Source organism: Calidris pugnax, unplaced genomic scaffold, assembly GCF_001431845.1.
Source record: "Calidris pugnax isolate Ruff unplaced genomic scaffold, ASM143184v1 scaffold31, whole genome shotgun sequence".
Taxonomy (NCBI): Eukaryota; Metazoa; Chordata; class Aves; order Charadriiformes; family Scolopacidae; genus Calidris; species Calidris pugnax.
The window spans coordinates 5010075-5032447 of NW_015090786.1; the positions used below are offsets into that span (position 1 = coordinate 5010075).

Here is a 22373-nt window from a genome sequence, read left to right on the forward strand (position 1 = left end):
CCCCCCCCCCCCTCCCCGCGCTTCGCATTGTCATGTGATTGGAGGGAGATAACAAACCTCAAGAAAGAAAAGGAGTCAGAAGACATTTTTAACACGGCATAACCACAGATTAATAATGCAGGTGGGTTTGTATTTTATTGTATTTTTAGGGGAAGGGAACGAGGCTGTTTAACGAGCAGTCGTGGACACAAAGTAACTATATTTACAATCCTTGATGTGGCTTTCGGTGGGTAATAAATTATGACAATATTAAAATTATTTTCTGGCAGCCCAGTTAACTGCGTTGGGGACCGTAAAGCCCTTACTGATTCCATTTATGCCTTGTAATTACGGTCCACGGGCTCTCTCTAAACCCTTTGGTGTATATTGTGTGTAAACTTTTAGCTAATAGACCTTTTTTGAATGGAGGGACTTTTCTCAGTACTTCCTGCAGTATATATTCTGTCTCTGATCTCTGTATTTAATGGCCAAGTCCTGGTTTATGCTTTATAACGTGTTGACAAGTTTTCTAACAGACTTTCTGAAATAATGCACATATATTCACGTCGGTTAGAAACTCCACAGTATTTTTAGAGTCGAGTAGATCTATATCCTAATGCACTGAGAGGGAGTGTAAATCACAGAGGATTTCATAGCCCTTTCAGTAGTTTTCTGTATGAAGTATGAGCAGCGTGGCCTCCAGACGTAACCTTTTAGAAAAAAAGACAGTGCTTTTATTTTATGGTGTAAAGTGCTTTTAGCTTCAGGGCTCTGAACGTGAATGTGGTCAACAAACAGCTCTTGCGAGGGAGTTTGCTACAGCCTCAGCCCCAGCGCCGGGGCGCTGCCTTGGCGATGGGGAGGGTTACGGGACCACCTCCGGCCGCAGGACCGGGCTAACCGCCCCCCCGCCCCCGACACACGGTAACCCCAGAACCGCCGCTCCGCGCTGCAGGGCGAGGGAGGGCTCCGCGCCCCGCCAGGTCCCCCCGGCAAGCTGCCGGGTGCCCGGACACCGTGAGGAGAGGGGGAGCGGGATGGCCCCCGGCGCTGCCGGAGAGGCTGGCGACGGTGGGGTCGGTCCCAAGGGGACCGTCCCCGGCTCGTCCGGGACGTGAGCGGCCTCCGAGCTCGCCCCGGCGGCAAAAGCAGGGCCAGGGCACGCAGCTCGGGGCGAGCGGTGGGAGCCAGGGAAATGCCTTGCCCCGCAGCCCTTGCCCCGCTGCACCCCGCGCCCCGCTCCTCCTGCCTCGTCCCCTCTCCCCCCTGCTTCCAGCACAACTGCCACCACAGCACCCCTCTGACACACGGAGAGCCGTCTGTAGCCCCCTCTCTACCTGTAACACGGTGGCGTCGCTCTGCTAACTTACACCGATGACGCTAGTGAACGTGGCGGTTAAAAACAGTTAGAAATGCTCAAATACTGACCGCTAACCCCTAGAAATGCTGGCAGGTTAGAAGGGCAGGTGAAAACAAACCCAAGCTAGCACTGAAAGAGACAGGCTTTGAGGATTCACGCAAACTTGTGCCTCAACTTCTCTTCCTCCACAACCTTCCTTTGCCCAAGCTGCAGAGGATGCCCCTCAATCCTGCTACAGAGGTTTGAGCTGCTGTCACCCCCCCAGATGTCTTATCGTCTCCTCTTTGGCCACGGACTCCCAGCCCCAGAGCAAAGTCAGACAGAAGAAATGTAACACCCTATCTTCACTGCTTGTGGGCAAACTCCAAGGTACACACTGAAACCATGGTGGTTTTCGGGCTGCCTACAAGGGGAAACCAGCCTCGGAGAAGGGTCTGCCTTGTCAGCTGAGCGGCTGTCCTGCCTCAATCTATCCCATGTGAACCAGAGCCCTGAGACCCCAGCTAATGTCCTGGAGCAGCTGAGGGCAGAGGTGGGCACCCATCCCACTCTGCCATCCCGGGGCTGGGCCAGTAACCTGCAGCAGCAGGGCAAAGTGCCCAGGTGAGAACATTTACACTGTAAAAATTAGTTTAACATTTAAATCCGCCAAAACGTATCTATCCCTCTTCTCATGCCTCAGCTCTCTGAATAATAATGTGATCCTCCCTCCATTCAAGCTTGCGAGGTGCTCAGAGGTTGCTGTATAATAGGACATAAAACTGCTTCAGACTGGGAAGTGCGGCCTTCCTCCATCTCTCGGGCAGGTATGGGGAGGATCGGGACCCACGCAGGATCAGGACCAGAGGCGCAAAGTAGTATGTCATAGTTCGTACCGGGTACTGCTGTCCTTGCCTATCTGCTAATTTAGTGACAGACTTGGCAGCGGGTGAGGTTCAGCAACTTTGGTGGGCAAATGTTCCTGCTTTGAAGCTCCAACTGTCAGTCATTCAGAGCAGGAATCTCACTTGCCAACTCTGTACAGAACATTAGGACCAAATACACATTCCAAAATTCTGCCAGTTCTCCGGAGCTGGGCTGCATTATATAACGGCAGATCGCACAGGGTGCTTTCCGACACCGTCTTGATAGTCTCAATCAGGCGGAGGCAACGTGGGTGGAACTCTTATCATACCAGGCTGACTCCCCGTGAATGAGCAGAGGACTTGCACGTTCTAGAAATAGTATGTGCATTAGTATTCCCGCATGAGAAACTCGGGCACGCTGCTTTTCCTTTTTCTCTTTTTTTTTTTTCCCCCTTCCCTTTTTAATAAAGGCTCAAAATAAACTCTGATTTTGCAAGCGCTTACTAGCAAGCACAGCAGCGAGTCCGTGCAGGATCACAAACATCTGAGTGCCAGGTGACAGCAAGATTTCGTTATCAGCTTGCCCTAGGCAGGACCCAGAATAAAACCCTGAACTTGGGGAGAGTTTTTCCATGGATTCCAGCAAGGTTTGGGATTTCAGCCTGCCTCTGCTTGCACAGCACCTAGCATGACAGAGCCCTGAACCTTGACTGGACTTTCTGGGGATGATTACAAAATAAATGGTACAAAGCCCTTAGGAAACAGACTTTCAAATGGCAAAAACCCTCCTTTGAAGCATACAAACAGTTTTGCTTGTGCATAGGTAGGCACAGGATGACACTAATAAATGCCCATAAAATCTCATTTTTAATCAAATGCTTGATTTCAGCCAAACTGGTTTTATTTTGTACTGCTCAAGTACTTACTTAGCTATTTGTCATTTATATGGTTAATATTCATGTATCTCTTTATAAGTAAACATGTAACATGCCTCTGACAGTTTCTATCCTAGGTTTCAAGCTAACATCATTTAAACTATGTGCATTTAAAACCTCCCAGAACTTGACCTATAATGCAAATCCATACAGTCTTAATTATAGCAGCACGAGCAGCCACCGCACGAGTGAAATAGCTGAGCTTTTGTTACTAAAGAGGCACAGTAGTTAAGGTCTGTCAGCGCTCCTGTTACAATCCCCATCTTGAAGAGGTTATAACTTGGGCTGTGTAAATTTGATTGAGCTGAAACTTGGGACTCAAACTGTCAGTCCATATAGGGAATTATCTTATGAATAATTGGCTAACCCGTTGCTTGATTCACAGACCTTTATAAAACGATTTTTAATGTGTTTTAATGTTTTTTTCTTTTACTGACATCTAGGGTATGAATTTGGTACTTCTAGCTCTTCTCAAGCTCCATACTGAACAGCTTATATATAGGTACCCACATAAAAGCTAGAGCTCCCAAGAGGAGTTCGCGGGGCATACCACACTTCCCCATCTATGCGTACCCATACACCAATAAGAGACCATGAGCAAGAAATGGCACTTAAATCTATCTCAAAAGAGAGTCCTAAATGTGTAAGGTAAAGAGAACACAAATGCCTCAAACAGGAGGGAACTAAAGCTCATAACACGTGTCTGCTTTGTACATCAGCCATATCACAATGCGCTGCCAGTCACACATCTGGCAGGCCCCTTTACACCAACCATCATGCTGGGACGGGAAGGTTCTCACTGAACCCACCATCTAAAATACAGCTCTGGCACATTACAGTACAGCATACAGGTCAACTCAACTACCTATAGATGCAGTGAGGATAGGTAGGGACAGCAAAACATCTGTCAGAGCATTGGTCACTGTTATCTTTTCTAACAGTTTCTTGGAATCTTTTCACCTTCTTGGGCTTTTTCTTCCTCCAAACTGTGTGGAAGTGAGACCCAAGTGTGCATTGGCATCACTTTGAAAGGAATGAGCTGTTTGACTTTCAACATTGAGCCGAAGCTTAAGTATCCCTGTGTTTTACAAATAACTTTACTGAGAATTGCTCTCCATAACAGTTTTCACAAGTTCTAAACTTTTGTTTATCAGAGATGGGTTTTATCACAAGCATGTATGGTTGGTTAAGAAGCAGACTTGGAATTTTCCTTGACCCTAACAGAAAACAATGACAAACCACAGGCCATGAACAAACAGATTGTTCTCAGAGCTAGACCCCACAAAGTTCCCAAAGCCCACCTCACCAAATGGTTCCTTAGCTGGGACACCGTGCTGCACGCCTCAACTCATGAGCAGCACCTCCCTTGGGTTCAGGAAGAGTTTTGACCAAGCCAGGCTGCAGCACTGGGCTCTCTCACTGCAGGTTTATTGTGGTTGAAACAAAGCACTATGAGAATCCAGACTTTCCTCAGCAAGATGTTCCACATATCCAAATTCCCATTCATCGGGGCTACTGTATTTGGCCCCACAGAAACTGCTGATGGCACAAGCACAGAGAAGTTGCTCCTATGATTCACTGCTAAGATCCCAAGGAATTTACCTAAGCAGGTCACTATCTTCAAGCCTATGAGCAGCAGGAAGACGGGTCACTGACACTAACATATTTTTTGGTTCATTTTCTGACTTTAGCTGCTCAGTTTGGGGAGATTCCTATTTAGGACAAGTAAAGAATTACAGTCAATTCAGGCCACGGGGAGATGGCACCCACCAGCCAGAGGCAGCTGAATTCAGAAGTGATGAGCAAGCTGCACGAATAGGAAAGGCTAAGCCAGGCTCCCAGCCCTGCAGGGGCAAACTCTTGGTGAGGTTCAAACCAGGAACAAACAGCGTGTAACACTAGGTTTAAAATAGTGGCATGTCCGACAACGGCACAGTCACACTTCATCTCCAAAGTATCTGTTCATCAGCGAAGGGCAGGAGAGCTAGACAGACTTGGTTTGATCCTGACCAAATGAAATATGTGGGGCGACTACTGATCTTCTAGCACAGCAGCTGTTTATGAACAAGATCTTATTGGGATCATAAGGAGGTTTTCACACTTGCGTGCAAGATTAGCTCCAAGGGGCTCAAACTCTCTGGAAAATCTGTAAAGCCCCACTCTGCGCGTGGCAGGCAGGAAAAGGAGGAATTGCAAACATTTTGTCTTGAAGAATAAATCCACCTATACCTCAAATCAATTAAAAAAAAAAAAAGTAGGATAACAAAAATAATTCACTAATCTGAGAAACTCCATATCAGCAGCCAAAAAGAAGTTATTTCCATTGAGAAATTAGTTTTGCTACACAGGATGAGGAAAGATTTAGTTGCTTTCAATAGAGAAGGACAGTGCAATAAAAAAGGATTTTCCTCCTCTAACTCTGCTTGCTATATCCCCTACCAGAGGAATCCACTTGGCCTTGGGTACTGCGAAATTCTTAAGCACATACTTATCTTTGGCCACATCAGCTGTACTTACATGCTTAAAGTAGGCATGTACTCAAGCATGCTGTTAGATTGGTGCCTTAACATCTTTTGTAAATAACTTCTATTACATTGCTTTTTAGAGCATCAACATTTAGTGACTTAGAAGGCATTGAACTGAAATTTAACATACACAAGCATCATTCTCTATATTCGCTTTATATTACTATTTCAGATGACATTTAGGTTTAGCTTTTAGCTTTAGCAAAGAAGAAATGCACGTGCTTTGCAGAACACGACATAGTTTGTGTGAGGACATAGATGAAAAAGAATTAATTGTTGAGATAGCAGAGATCTGTTTCTGCATTTAAACATAAGGACAGCTTTACTGTGGATTTTCTTCTTTGCCATATTTGTCCTGTGCAAAATTTCAGCTTAATTGTTAGAATGCTTACAATCATATTTTAATGCGCCTTCCTGTAGTCAGAAGAATATATTATTATATAGCCCAAAGCTGCACAGAAAGATGCAGTGCTGAGAGGTAGCGGGAGTGGTGGTGAATAACCTGTGATAAGAGCCCACTTCTTTGAGCAGTTTGGATAGTTTTGCCACCATTTGTTATTGTCAGCACATATAATTTTTACAGTACAGTATGAATTCTAACTGCAGTGAAAAGAATGCCTTCCACCACCAGTATGAATAAGATTTCACTCAATTAAAATAACATGCAAGTATATTGTATAGTATTACATAGAAAGCTGATGTGCATTAAGTATGAATGCTGGGGTTGGGGGGAGTTATTGTACTAATGCTATTGTTCAGTGAGCAACTATTCCCCAGCATTTAAAAAAAAAAAAAAAAAAAAAAAGCCAGGGAAATTAAATACAGAAATCACAAATACATACAATGTTTGATATTACCACACTGAAATTAATGTATTCACAATTTAGACTTTAATTTGCCCTGTCATATTAAGTTTCACAGCATCTGAGTGCCTAGAGTGAGAGAAATAGATGTAAACACGGGGAGAGAGATTCATAGACTGACTATGCTGGAATAAGACACCCTCAGACCTTACGGTGATCGGCACTATAGATAAATGCAGGGTAAATACAGGCCATATCATAGCACCAGTCTCTAAGTATTCCCCATTGGCAGCAGGGAGAAATTTGGTCTAGGTGTGGCTGGAGCAATGTGCACAGCGGTCCCCCCCGCCACCGAAAACACCTCTGAAGGAGAGGTGAGCTGCAGAGAGCCTGGCACCCTGGTTCATGCTACTCAGAACTGAAGGTATCTGAACATATAGGGATGTATGGGGACACAGCCACGGCAGCTCCTACAAGGCAGGCCAAAAGCGTCTGGAAGCTGAGGTGTATCTGAGACAGCCCCCGTACTCAGAGCCAATAAAAATGAAACTATTCTCTATTGAGACCTAATTAGCTTTTATATTCAAAGCCGTACTACACATTTGTACATTGCTTATGAGTGGGACTAAAAAATATATGTACCATGACACTATACTTTTAAAGTGTCTATTGAATGCTTTTCCCATTCTCCAAGGATTGCCTCCTCCTTAGATGTATACATTCAGCGAATATGACGAGGCTAATTATTTTTCCCTGAAATGATCAGTGCTTGTCTCTAGCAGCTCGCACAGAAGCACGGACCTCACATCTTCAGCCTCAGAACTTAAAACAAAACAAAACAAAACAAAAACAAAACCACAACTGCCTTCAAATCCTGAGACAAAAACCTGTTTGGTAAACAAATTCCCTGCCACGGGCTATACAAGGCTTACTCTTCTATCAGAGCTCAGTGCACGTATAAGCCTTTTTGCCATTTTTTTAGAGGGGGTTATATATTTTTCTGTTACCTTTCCTGCCTGTAAAGCAATCACGGAAAACGGCAGGAGGCACCATAAATATGCAAATTGCTGCCAGATAACTGGTTTCGCTGGTTCCGCCTTGGGAAGCGGCATCGCCGCCGCGGGGGGGGGGGATCCGCGGGGCCCGGCCGCCCCTCCGCGCCCCTCGGCGCCCTTCCGCGGCTCAGCCTCCGCGGGGCCCCGGCAGCAGGGCTCGGCGAAGGGCACCGCGGCGAGGGAAGCGCTCCGCGGATTCCCACTAATTCTCTAACTCCTGCCTGCGTGTCCTCATGCTCACACGGCCTTTTTGTGTGTGTGTTTGTGGGCTTTGCTACTTTGTCATTTTTCTCGCAAGGGGTGTTTGAGCCCTCTTCCTTCGCCCCCAGAAGCACTGGCAGTCTGATACCGCCTCTTTCTAATGACAAGGTCAAGATCGTCGTGTCTCCATCAGCTCACCTGAGGGGTGCTCCTAGGTGCGGGGTGGGGAAAGGGCTGGCTCGTCCTCGTGTAGGGTTGCAAAGCTACTCAGGAAAATCTGGGGACGCTCAGGTATGGATCTGTTGTCTGAAACACATATTACGGCCCTCCCCTTTCTAACTCGGCATTTGAGAGATTAAAAGGAATCACTGGTTTCCAAATTAAAGTATAATTCACGTTCAAACATTTGCAAAAGCACATGAGAACATTTTAAAAATCACAAAGAGAAAAAGCAATCTTGTCTGGATTCTGCGTTTGCCCTGCTGTTAAATTCAAATCAATGTTGCTTCTTGCACCAACAGTTTGTGGGGCATTTATCAAAATCATGGACTGGGCATTTGAGCATTCAACAAACAAACAAACAAAAAAGCCCCACCAAAGTAAACAATACAGCTAATTTATAAGCATTCAGATGTGCAGTAACTGGCGCAAATATTCATATTGGTATGGTGGTGGCCCCATATAACACAATAAGACAGAACTCAGACCTGTGATGGTCTATTGAATACATAATATGCATTTTTAAATTTGCCTGGAAACGTATTCATACGGTAAAATCTAATGGTTCAGGCGGAGCTTTTACTCTTGATCAAATAATAAAAAATGTTAGAGACCACTCTGTCATCTCATTGCTCACCAGCCTCCACAAGAACTGTTTTACATTCCCATTTAAATAGGATAGGAGAGCAAGAAGGAAAACATAAACCACAGAAGAGTTACTACAGGCATAAACTTTTAAACCAGAAAGGCAAGAGAGCTGAGATAGAGAGTGGGGGAATTGTCTTCGTCACTCCGCACCTAGAGAGGTTGCCTATGGCTGAAGTCTCTGGCCAGCAGACCACGTTAGGACAAGGTTGAACTCACCAAGCCCTAGCGGCTGACTTGGGCAAGGTCATTCTGCCTCTGAAATACCTTCTTTCTGTGGATTTAGGTCTGCCAAGGAAGGGGACTAGCATGGAGAGACAGACAGAGTCTGTGGACAGATGAGACTCCCTGTGGGACAGAGTGGGTGGCAATGGCCTTGTCTGCGGAGAAGGAATCTGAAGTGCAGACTGCTAATAGTAATGGTGATTGCGATTAAAGCGTACAGCTTTTCATTACTGAAAACTTCAAATAACTCTCCTGAACTATATTTGAGACTTTTTTTTTTCATGTTAACTCCAGGTTTGATTGCTGGAAAAGGTTGACTGCTAGAAAAGGAAAACCAGTGCAGTGCACAGCAGTGGGGAATCGAAGCCGTTCTTTACCAGAACCCCTGCCATATACGTACTGTCACTCACCTTCCAGACACTCAGTACAACCATTCAATCTATTGAATCAAGAGACTGTTTGATCTTATCTGCATCTGTGAGCTGACTGTCAACCTGCTTAGGCTGCATATTAAATCATCTATAGTAGCTGTATCAAGCTGGGATGATCTGTTAATTCTAAATTTATTAACCCTTAGAGTGCAGTCATCATGTTTAATCTAGTGTAGCCGGCATTTATTTTACAAGACTAAATCTTTCTTTAAGATACTGCTGTGCTGTAGGTTAAAGAATCATTAATGTGGAGGAGATGGTAACCGGGAAGAGCTCACTTTGATCTCTGAAAGCCAGCTGGCAGCAGCACTGCTCCAAACATGTAACTGTGTGCTTGCGTCATGCTCCTGTGTCCAGTGTGCGGGGTGTGTACACATGTGTGCGCCTCATTGCGTTTCACACAGAAAGTTTTGCCCGAGACAAGATAGAAAAAGAGAGGCCTCAAACACCACCTCAGCTCCGTGCCTCCACGAGGACTTAAAACCAAAAATGCAAGTGACGGCACACCAGCGCAACGCCAGTCGAGGGTGACTGCAGGTGGTGTCCTGCCAGGACCCACCAACAAACTTCCCCTCCATGTCAGTTCCCACTTCTTGGTCGGAAGCTGCCGTCCAAATCAATTAGCAAAGGTCCTCAGAGTGCTGAGGACCACAGCCGCTGCAGGACGCGCAAGAAGTCAAGTGCCGTGATCTGCCTACGTACAAATATACCCCCACACAGACAGGAACACAAATAATTGTATATAGATATATACATACACATTGATAGTTAATCTGTTAGTTACGCACACACACATCTCTCCCTGCCCCTATCTCCTGTTATCTATTATCCTTGCACATTGCCGATGGTATCAACATATTCACAGCTTTTATTTCAGTTGCAAACTGCTAGGCATGCTTCCTTTTTTGGTAATCACGTGCTCAGTATCTCTCTAATGTAGCCTAATAACAATTTTAGCATTCAGATGAAGCGATTTCATTCTGTGACTGCCTTTTCTATTAGATTTGATTCTGAGAAGCCCCAGTGGGTGCCTCCGAGGCAGAGATCTATCTGTGAGGCTGCAACCGATTCAATAGCAGCCTGAGCTAACCTTGACCTTTCCCTAGACCCTGCTCCATCTGGTGCCAGCCTGGTCCCCCCCTTCTCCTCCTCCTTGCTTCACAGTCAGCATTGATCAAGGCGGAATCGAGCGTCTCTCTCCCTCCAAGGGCTGGGCAGTCGCGGAAAGGACAGCACATTTCAATATATGGAAATGATCGAGCCTCTTATGCAATCATAAATCTACATAGAGCCTCGTGATTTGATATTTCATTCACCTCCAAAGCTTCTCCCCCCCCTCCCTCCCCCCAGCAGGCATTTATAAACTATAAGACAACGGCTTTCCCCAACACCTGGAAATTATAAAGCTTGCTGTTTATTGGGAATGAATGCCTGGCGATTTAATCTGATTTACTTTGTGTTTGTGGTTTGGTTTGGGGGCTTCCCCCCCCCCCCCCCCCCTCTTTTTTTTTTTTTTAAACGCGGGGGCCGGGGCCGCCTCTCAATCGCTGGAAACGAGCGGAGGCTCCCGCAATAAATCAGCGCTCGCCACTTTGTCATCTTCCTAGTTCTGCTTCATTTTCTTCTCCTCTCCCCCGCGCTGGCGCTCGGCTCCCCGCTCCCCACTCTCCCCCAGCCCCTCCAAGTGGAAGCACCCCCCTTCCCTCCCCCGACCAAGCGCGACCGCCGGCGGCTTTGCCCGGCTGCCGCTGTCAGGATGATTATTTTTTAATTGGGGGGGTGTTTAGGGAGCCAGCCCCCGCCGGGCTGCGGGGCCGGAGCGCTCCAGGCTCCCCCCATTCCCTCCGGAGCAGGGAGCTGGAGCAGAAGCGATGCTGCCGAGGCATCCTCTTCGCTCCTAGGGTGCGAGGTACAATTTTTAGGAACAGCCAGCGTGGCTTTTCCCGTTGACAGATACCCCGGGATTTCATAGCCTTGCCTGCTCCTCCATTGCCAGGACGTGTACAAGCAATTATTTTCTTTTTCTTCCTAAGAATTCCGACATAACCAGATTTTTCTCATCGCAGACCAGCCTTGAGATTATATAACAGATTATGTAAAATTATAATTACAAGATAATATATGCAGACTCTAATTATTATATAGAGTTTCCTGCGTATCTATAGCCAGGCACACGGCACATATGGCAAGAGTCGGTTCTGCAATATTTGCATAGCCAACACTTCTGGCTGTAGATGCAGTGCAGAAAAGGCATGGATAGATATTTGACAGTACATATGTATAAGAGAGATATATTACTTAATGGGAAAAGGTATCTGGAAATATATTTCTATCTGTTTTGAGGAATTTGTTTTGCTTTATCTCCACGGGTAGTAAAAAATAATAGGAAGAAACTGTGAATTACAGTGAAAAAAATAGATATATTCAATTTGTCAGTTTAATATTACACTTCCTTCCTGCAATACTACAAAGATTTAGAACATTTCCAAAACTTTCAGCTTTAATCTGTGTCTCACGTTTGTTTGGAGGACCTGCCACCACATGCCAGCTAAAAATGAGTGTCAATTAATAATAAAAAAACACTCTTCCTTATTTCTGCACTCAAATAATTGAACAGGTTTTGATAAAACCACAAATGCAACAGTGAGAATTTTCCAATATGCGCAGTATTAACAGTTTTCATTCTAAAGCACCAAAACTTCCCAAAATAGAACTGCTGAATATTTCTTTGCTTTTCCTAATGGCCATCTACACATATGATTATACACTTCAAATATAAAGAATATTCAGCTCCTTAAAAAGCGTGGCTTGTTCTACCAGGAACGTAGCTGGTAGAAACACTCTCAAATCTAGGCGGTTAAGGGACGCACGCTGTATTATTTGTGGCCTCCAAAATTAGAACTAATTTGAAACAAGAAGTAGGAGAGTTTTTAGCTTGTGCTTTCCACCACGTGAGAAGTAACCGGAAAACAGTCACCCTTAAAATGCAACAGGATTCATAAATTCTTTGCTTTCTGAGCTACCTGAGCAATCATGTAACCTCTGCACAAGTGCCTAAGTGTGGTTTGTTGTTGAAAAGCATATTGTACTTATTAGTAAAATGTGAAATGGCTTAAAAAACAATTTGAGCTATAAATTGCCATCTGCTCAATGGGGGGAAACAGAAAGTAACTGAATATATTTTCTCACCTTATTTTATAGTAACATAAACAACACTGCAGAACACTATAAACTTCTAGCTGTACGAAAGGTGTTTGTACAGATCATCACGCTTCAGGTCAGGACTTTGTCCGCATTGTTAAGTGCTGTTTCTTTTAATTATCTGCAAATGTCTCAAAGTTTTCCCTCCATTAAACAAGATGTCCTTTTTAATTTCAGGGATTAAAAGTTTGATCCTGCTTCCCACACCATACTCTGGAAACTGTCCCTGATAGAGAGCTAGCCTGAGATCTGTGCATGCCTTCAGACATCAAAATACGGGTAAAGCATCGTATGTAACTTGTTCTGGTTCTCTGCGTGGGAGGGGAAGAGGGAAGAGTTTATGCTACCCAGCTTTTATGTAGCACTTTGCATCGCTAGTGTCCGTGGAAAGATAAATTCATCTTTGTCCTCTTCCTGCCCCCTTTTTGCAGAGAAAAACCGAGGAACCAAACAGAACTGCTTCCTCTGGTATCAAGCTTTGCCAATGCCAAAAGCACATTCCTTCAGTGCCTGCAAACTCGGTGACCTCCCTAAGTGCTGTGGAGGCCACGCTCTGAAATCAGCTCTGCTCACCCCAGGAGAAAGGCCCCACAGCAGGGCAGTGCCTGCCCTATCTACGCCGGGAGCAGGACTCCCTGCGAGCACTTAGGGAAACCACCCGTACTGGCAGCTGCTGCTCCCCAAGACTCATCTCACCACACAAAAACTGCAATGCAAAGAACAAAATAACATCTTTATCTTTTTTCCTACTCCACTAGAGTTGTTTCTTTGCTGTCCTTCAGCTTTATGCACCTTCTTTGCACCTGTGAACCCAGACTTTTTTTTTTAACCTGTTTATTCCATTTCTTGTCTAGCAGCAGCTCAGCTAACCTGCACCAAACACTCTGCTCCTACCAGCTACAGATCAGAAGGGAGAGCATTTCTGGAGTGCAGGGAGCCATTCAAACCAAATAGCCAGGTTCAGGCACGTGGAAGACAGGAACTGGAAGATCTTGACTTGGAGTGAGTTTCGTAAGGAGCACGAGGACAAGAGAGCTGTGAATTGTTACAGTTCCATCCCACAGGACAGACACGTGTTAGATAGTAATTCTGCAATGCAGAAATTGTCTTCATCTTCCTAATGCCTGATGCTTTCTCCTCCCGGAAAGACTGACTTCTCAAAAGCACTGCTTAACAATAATTAACAATACAAGGAGCGGCTTTTCTGCTCCCTTGGAAATTAGCAGGAGTATAAATACACAGTAAGGGGAGAATCTAAAACTTAACAATGGGAAAGGGAGATATGATGGCATTAAAGTGGCCCATACCCTTCACATTGTAATTGCCACCAATGCCCCTAGCATGGCTGGGTACAGCAAACTGCCTCGAGATTTACATGCAAAGCATGTGAGCTCATTGCAATAGCTGGATCATACCGCACGCCTAGGTGTTCTGCACCTCACATACAGATCACCCTGTAGTAATAAGATTCAAATCACCTGTCCTTCGTCGCTAATAAAAATGAAATACATTAGGGGAAGTTTGAATACAGTGGCTTGACAGAGCATGTCATGTCTCACACATGAAAAATGCTATGACTGCATGATCAAAAAGTAGCTGCCCATTTCCATGGCACAAGATTTTCTTGTTTCAAAGGACAAAATGTGCTCTTTGAGATGAGGTTAGCCTGAACCCTTAAACTCCTACAGCCCCTAAGAGTGCAGTGTGAGGCCAACCCAGAACACCCTGAGGAAAAAAATTTATGTTCTTATGAGACTCCCCAGTTCCGTTTTCCTTTTCAAGTGTGCAGAACACAAGAAGCTGCACTGTACTTCGAGTGGTCCTTCCCCAATTAAGAATTTGCCACAGCAGAACATCACACTATGGTGAATATTACCAATATTGTAATATTAAGGGTTTGTCGGTGTTTCCATTCTAAAATGAAGCCATTCTTAGCCTAAAGCCTAGACCCCTACTAAGCCTTTCTGGAAAACGGTACGTCAGGCAGGCAGATGAGCACATCTCCCCAGAGCTGACAAGGCTGGTGGCATTTTCATCCTGTCCTGAGCTTGCTTTTTCAGGAAAGCAAGAAGCCAGACAGACTTTGGGATGGAAAGCATGTAGGACAGTGCCTCTGTGTTACAAAGCACTCCACAACAGACATCTGATAATCTGTATGCCACTCTAAGTGAGATGCAAACAAAGCACTGGGACTGTCATTAAGGAACCACGCACAACAGGTTAGTTTGTTCTGCTTACAGTATTGGCACAAGGATGGACATTACTAGCTCCTCATCAGTGCTCAGTCTCTGTTGGAAAGTGTGCCCCTTCCCTAACTGAAGGGATAGAACTGATTCAAAAAGGTATATTAAAGCTCTAGGTGCTGGAATCAGAAACATTTGTAAAGCCTTTTTGGTGTGGATTCATGCAATAGACAAAAACTGCTCCAGAAATTGTCTCCTCTTCTAGGAAGGATGCTTTAAGACGTTGCCAAGAGCCCGATCACAAGTAGCCTCTGGGAGAAGCCCCAGGGACGTGAATCAAATATGTCTCCAAATCTGTCACCTCAACAGGCAGATCTAATATTCATTTCTCTGAAGAGGCACAGACTCTGGGGTGCCCTCTTCCTCCTGAGCTTGTCCTTCCTGAGATAAGGCTGGTAGCAGAGGGAGATAGAGGAGGAAAATTTAATGTGCCACTGCTTGTGCCATACCTGTTCTACAGATAGTGTGAGGACTTTGTTCCTTAGGACTGTCCATCTGGCACCATTCCTGAGCAATAAAAGCTCACCTGCAAAGTATTTTAAAGCAAACAGTTGGTGTAATGAATACCTTAATACTCCTGTAGCTAGACAACAATACCACAAATAATAATTGCTCTAAAAATACCTAGTCAGTTAAAAGAGCCCAAGTTCACATACCAGCTCCTTCAGCCAGTGGGAGACAGGACCCCACAAAGGCGGTGTGTTCCCTCACAGGGGGGTGACTCCTTGTCTCGTTTCCACGTGGCTGATCCAAGCACAGCAGCACACTTTTCAAAAGAGGTGGTGTTCCAGCAACCCTTGAACCTAGTGAAAAGGTGAGCTGGCCACCAGTGCAGTCTCTTAGAAAGTAAACGGAAGTGTGTATGTGGGTGTGTGTGCAGCCACACTTGTGCATATGAGCATCTGGGTCAGGCATCAAGCACTCCAAAAAAATAGAGTTCCACACTGTACCGCTTTCCTAAATATTTTTGTGATCTCTGCACATATTCTCTCCCTGCCTTCATCTAATTTCAGAAAGCTGGGCCACTGAAACAGCCTTACGAGCCAAATATTATCTCTGATTCATCAGCACACATCATGCACAAGAGCAATAGCTGATTTCGTAACATACCTGGGGGGAAAAAAAAAAGTCTTTATCATTTAAGATCAGAATTTGTTTACCAGAGGTGTTATTTAATCTGAGAAATACAGGTAGAAATCTGAAAATCTGACTTAAGATTACTTTGTTATGATCTGTATTATTGTTCTCACAGTTCTCTCTTTTAGGTGATTTTACAGTAGGCAGGCTTGAGAACAGAGGATGAGATACTCTGTGGACACAGAGTTGCATCCTTGATTAGGATTTTGTTGGTTCAAGAATGGATCACCCTTTTTTACTTTTAAAACTATCTGTTTACTGTATGAATGTAAAATAATTACTGAAACCAGGTGCATATTAGCATTGTACCTAAGGAAGACTTATAGTACCTCAGAGAGAAAGAGCACCGCATGGAGCCTTTTTTGTTTGTTTTGGGTTTTAGCATAGTACATTCAATTATTTCATGCCATTTTATATAATTTTACTTTTATACCCTCTACCTAAACTGAAAGAGGCATCAATTAATAACCTCCTTTTAGTCCAAATCATGCAGGTAAAAATTAGGTCTTTTACTCCTTTTAAAATTAAGTGTATCTTCCACTAAACTTGCAGGTCTTTTTTCATTAAAGCAAGTGCCATTTACCGTGTGTGGCTATTTCAGTGAGCTAAACATTTATTGAAAGCTCAAAGCATTCAATAGCCTCATTTTCTCTAGTTGCTGCATTCAGATTAATAAACCCTTTTCCTACTTAAAATGAAAAGAGAATTCAGAAATGTTTAGCATGAAGTGAAAAAAGCAGCAAGAAAATGACTAACAGATACCCCACATTGCATATTTATTTTGTCCTGTCAATTATTTTTAAAGAATTCCCTGCTTATGGAAGAAGATTTTTAAAAGACCTGGACTATCAAATAAAGATGTCCACAAACACTGGTTTCTTCATTTTTCCTCATTTTAGAGAAAGTGAATATTGCAAGGTTTGGGTTTTTTTTTCACCCTTTACTTTATTATATTTTTACCAGTGCTGAAAAAAAAATAAATGTTTCAAGGGTCATAGAGTAAACCTGCATAAAAAGTTTATGACACTACAGTGACGCATTTATAAAGCTGAATACTCATCGGCACTTGCAACATTAGGAAATCGCAAATATCAGATGTTCTTCACAACACTTCAAAGCAGCAGCCAAGTATAAAGTTCCATAGGTATCAGCTACTCCAGGGTCAGCGGTGGCTCCGAGTAAACACTTTCAGAGGCCCAGACCTGGAGGTAATTTCAATGTGTTTGTATCCAGTCATGAACACACAATCACCTATTGAAAGTGTCTGGCTTGGAGTGCAGACAGATGGAGAGCACAGAGGTTAGTACAGCCAGGCCTCAGACTGACCTTTGCAGAGAGAATTAAATCAGTCTGACCTTGTTGTGAAGCCTAAATTATATCCATAGACCCCCAAATAATGCATCTTTAATACATCTCTGCCCTCTTTTTATCAGCCTCCTTACCTCGAGGGTATCTTGTTTGCTAACTACTGATGGTAAATTGCAGCTATTTATGCTTTTGTTTGTGACCTTGCTGGACATCTTGTCACATTTTTCATGAACACTTAAAAAAACAGGGGAATATTTATATAGAGAGAATACATAAACTTAAGGTCTTACTTCACTTAGGCGTGAAATAAACATGAAGAAGAAAAGAAACCTGCTTCAACCAGAGGGCACTGTATTCATTGAATAAGCCTAACACAATAGTCATTGTATAATTCTGAGCTTCAGTATCATCCATAACCTATCATCTGGACAGCCTGGAAAACAGAACGGTGCCACGTAACAGGATTTCCAATATATAAGAAACACCTTTTCTTCTCAGATATTTTTAATATTTCAGGATTTTTTTAAATCCAAAACAGTACTAAGAACAGGGTAACCCCTGTGACACCTGTCAGTTTTGGTGATACAGACCTCTGGACAGAAACAATACTGAGCCTACAGGCTGGGATCTCAACTGGAAACTAGCTCCCTTCAGACTAGGAAGCGTTTAATTGGCACTTCTGTTGACTGTAACAGCAGAGGAGCCCAGTGGAAGTTCAGGAGAACTGCATCCCTTCCCATGGGCTAAAAATCTGTGTTTTGTGGTTTACTGTCGCACTTCAACCTGAACAAAAGCTGCTAGGAAAAAAAGACCTTAGTCCAGGATGTCGCTTTCCAAGTACCTCTATTCTAAGGTGCATGAGGTTCCTTTTTGTGTTCTGTTAATCAAAATAAATTTTTCATTTAAACTACAGAAAAGAATGAGGTTCTGTTTCACTGCAGTTAGTTTGGGATTTTGGCTCTAGCACCATCTGTCTTGGTAATCTTGGGCAAGTCACTGGGGCTCGTGACATGGAATCCTCTGGGAATCTCCATATGGAAAGCTGTGACTCCACAGGCTGGCCAAGTCCACCATCTACAGGGGTGGCACCACACCACTTCTGGGAACACTTTTCCCAGCACTGGTGAGTTATTAGGGTGGCTCACCCATCGTGTGGAATCACACCTGTCCACACAAGAGATGCTTCCAGCTCAGGCTTGGCACCGCCACCTTGCTGACCTCATTCAGCTCTTAAAGCCAAGAAAAAAAAAAAAATTGCTACCTTTTGCCAAGATGGTTTTCTGCTGGTTTCAGCAGCAGCAAACTGTATCGAGCAAGCAAAGGGAGAGGTGAGCACCAGAAGCAGCAAACAAGAGCACACAGCTGCAGGGCGGAGAAGAGAGCAAACCAGTGCAGTACTGATTTAAATCAGCTACAGAACCACACCATTAGATTCAACTGCTGATGAAGGTTAAGTTTGGTCTAATACTTGGCACTAAAGCAGCTTGAAATGCTGGAACATGATGCTTTCTCCCAGCTTAGCTCTGCAAGAGGAGCGGGCAGATCAGTAATTCCTTAAACTGAGAAAAGCCCAAGCTCAAACCATCAGAACTCTGCTATTTGATCACTAAAAAGATGCCCTTCAGGGTGGGCTACAATGATAACACTCCTCAGATTTACTGTTAAGAGCAGCATTTATACACTGAAACAAAAATTAATCTTTTACCTCTTCCCTGCCAGATTAAATAGTTAATTTTAAAAATAGATGCCGCGTGGTGAGCTCCATCCCAAACTGCCCACTATTAACTCTTCAAGAATCTCACTCCTTACTCCAGAAATGAGCCCTGGGATCAAGTCAGCCGCTCGGCATCCTGCAGATCCTTTACTGCCAATACAGGCAGTGAGTGTTCCTAATAGTTTTGCCTGTGCTGAGGGAAACCTCTCCTCAGAAAATAAGAACTGTTGGTCAAAAGCACCAGCCCTGGATGTAGGAAGAGTCACAACTGCATACAATGGAAGCAATATGTTGCTATTTTAACAGGGCGTCTTGAGCCTAGGGGTTCTACTGAGAACTGTGTAGGGATAATCTACCTGAAAGGCAGAGATCAGTGCAGCACATGGAGCTGTGCTGTTTGCACGTTATGACTGCAAACGTGCTAGAAATCCCCATAAACAGAAATTTCACACATGCCAAAAGCACTCTGCATAGTGTGAGTACCAAGCTCCACCATATTTCCTGCAGAATCTTCTTGATATTCTAAGGATCTTCCAGATAAATACAGTTTCCTGTATTTCAAGGGACAGGACAAGCAGCTGACTACAACAGCAACCAGTGAGGGTCTGTCAAGTCCCCTGGAGCCAGGGTTACTGCTCCTGTTGCTGCCACAGAATGAGTGTTTGGGGTGGCTGCTGCAGCTCAGGTTGGAAGAGCAGCTCCCTTCTGACAGCAGCAGCTATTCCCCACTGTCCAACCTCTAACAGCTCCAAGCTCACCAAGCCTGGTTCCAAGATCTCATGGCTGAGGCAGCAAAATTCAGTCTTCCCAGCCCTGCTGCTAAGTCTTGCTCCAGCTCTGATCCCGCTACTCTTAGTTCTTCCTCTTCTTATATGTGGTTCCCATGTGTTTCTCTATACAGTGCGTGAAACAAGGAACAGAGCACTCAGGAGTGAGCACATACATACCTGTGTTTGCCCAGCCACGGAAGAGACAGTCACAGGATGGAAAGGATATTGGGGAGAAACAGGACAGGGTAAAAAAGGTCTGTCTTCAAAATCATTTAGTCCTCCGGGGCTGCAAGCTCCAAAAAAACTCATCTGATCTAACCAATCACATAGGAAATAATGAGTACAAACTACTACCTACTTCCTTTGGCTATACAAAGCAAAAAAGCAGTGATAATCACACTATTTGATTCCATGATCTGATTTCTGTGTTACCATATTTCCCGAAGACTATAGCTCTGCGTACCACAACATGCCTGTCAAGATGTGGATTTACAGGTTACACTGTAGTAGAACCTGCTGGTTTTCAGCTCCAATCGACATTTGCTTGTCAGTACATGCCTGACAGAGTTGCAGTCCAGATTAGGAAACATTTGTTTATGCCCCAAAATCCCCAACATATTTTTCCAGCTCCGTTCCCAGTGCTGAGCTCCACGCCACTCCAGCTCTCTGGTAGTCAGCTCTCACACTGCTTCCTGGCATAAAATTGATTAGAAGCAGCATGAAATGTCATCAGGCTGACCCTCGGGAGGCTGGGCCCAAAAATAACAGACAGGAAAAATGGCCTTTTGATTAAACTTTCAATTGCCAAAAACTGTACATTTCCCCTCACCGTACATGTGCACACACGTTTTAAGTCAAGATAAGTTTACACGAGCTATGGACACAACAGTGAATTTAGTGTGGACCTATTCTTAACAACATTAGTGTTGCTGAAGTCAGCAGGACTCTTGCCACCAGCTTCAGCGGTGGCAGGAAAGGGGTGCTTTGTTCCACTTTTTATTTCACATCTCTTTCTTCTTGGTGTCCCTCAGCTGATACCAGAGAAAGGATGCGAAAGTAACACAGAGCAGGCCCAGGCTGGCTGTTTGTGACATAAGAGCTAGTGGTGGCAGCTTCTTGGGAAAGCAATGCAGATTTTCAGGCATTCTATGAAGCCCATGACAATGTGTTTTCTTGGTGATGTTGGGTAAGTGCGGTTTATATCTTTCTAAAGAGTCATGACTGTCAAAAAATAACCAAAACCCTCTTTTGGTAGGGTCCTGAGAGACCCAGGTCCTGCTCCAAGGAGACAAGCAAGCCACAAAGGTTTTCGGTGGGAAGAAAAATGACAAAGAAAGAAACACATCCTCATGCACACCTATACTGATATGAAGGTCTGATAACACAAATCTGATTTACGTATTCATATATTTATATGTCTGACTGTTCCCATTTCAAAGAACCTTATTACCTAAATTGCTGCAGAATAGCCAGATGCAAAGGAATGAGGGAAGAACGGAATAGACTTTGGAACCTGAATTTCCAGGCCCCAGTAGATTTGCCACAGTCTTGTTTGCATAAGTTTTTTACTCTATCCTAGAAGTGCCAGCCTCCATCGAGCCACTAGTACATATAGCATCTATGCTAGAGATTGGTACCAAAGCCTCTTGACTAGGGGCTGAAACACAAACGTTTATGTCTTCAGGTCCAACATCTACAGCTCATCCCTCATGCAGGTAAAATCGGTGATATTTAGTGACAGGCCATGAGCTGCTGCCATTTTGAGAACTCTATCCTGGCTGAAACCACGACAAGCATACATCAGAATTTATCCCTGCTTTCCTGGACAGTTCAGTGCTGTCCGAGCCCATCCTCTGCCTCTGTGGCAGTGTCTTAGCCACAGCAGGGTCCTATGGTTACTTTTTTGCACATCAGCAGAGCTGCAATCAGTCTAAAACCAAGATGGTTTTAGGCCTACAGATGAATGACAACAGCCCAGTGTTATAATAAATAATGACTACTATTATTCTGAAAACTGGGCTTGAAATGAGCCAGCAAGAGCTAATATGATATATGCTGATACCTATTCATTCTACCTCTTCTCACACACACTTCTTTCTCTTTCTCTCTTTTCAGAGGATATGGGAACCTTTTCGTCTCAACCTCAGCTGTAGTTCCTCAAAATTTGAAAAGAGCAGGTCCATCAGTCTACTATCACCTTTTTTTCCTAATCTTTTCCCCTTTCCTTCTCCACTATCTTCAACCACCGAGTTTACAATGCATATAATAAATTGGAAAAAAAAAAAAAAAACTTTCCAAAAGACTTCTCTAGTAATTCTCAAGGATTACCAAATCCATTATTGAGAGGGTATTTGGGAAGCGATGGAAAGAAAGAAGAAAAGTCACATGTGCATGGTAAGGCACATTTTTTTGAGCAGGGAGTCAGGATTCAGTCAGTGCAGTACAGCGCACCTATGTGGAGCCTGCACACCCCCAGCAATTTAAGCTAATATTTTGGTCAGTAGGTGGAGACCCCAAATACTCAGTGGTTTAAGACCAGATTTGTGAGAGGCATAAATTGGAATCGCATTCTAGGGCTGTTGTTTAACATTCTATGTATGTTAGATAGAAAACGAAAGAATAAGAATTATCTTAAAATCCCTGCTAAATCATGCCCTGCTTTCTCAAGGCAACCTCAAGCTTTAGTAGTTCAGACAGATTCTCTAGCTGACAATTAATATTAATGGGTAGATTTCACAATGTGGCATTATCACACTGTGAGATGGGTGGGCATACCA

The 22373-nt window shown here is 44.1% G+C and overlaps 1 long non-coding RNA gene across 2 annotated transcripts in view; it reads left to right on the forward strand.

Moving 5' to 3' along the window:
• The window catches only part of LOC106902707, a 29811-nt gene extending 7960 nt beyond the window's left edge, over nt 1-21851 (forward strand). The window contains exons 1-5 of one of the 2 annotated variants that reach the window (XR_001414563.1): nt 27-121; nt 12602-12703; nt 19728-19850; nt 20852-20969; nt 21712-21851. This is a non-coding gene — a long non-coding RNA (uncharacterized LOC106902707). Of the gene's footprint in view, nt 1-26; nt 122-12601; nt 12704-19727; nt 19851-20851; nt 20970-21711 lie in introns of those variants that run through there. The other variant, XR_001414564.1, reaches the window with a different exon arrangement.
• Nucleotides 21852-22373: the final 522 nt, after the last annotated feature.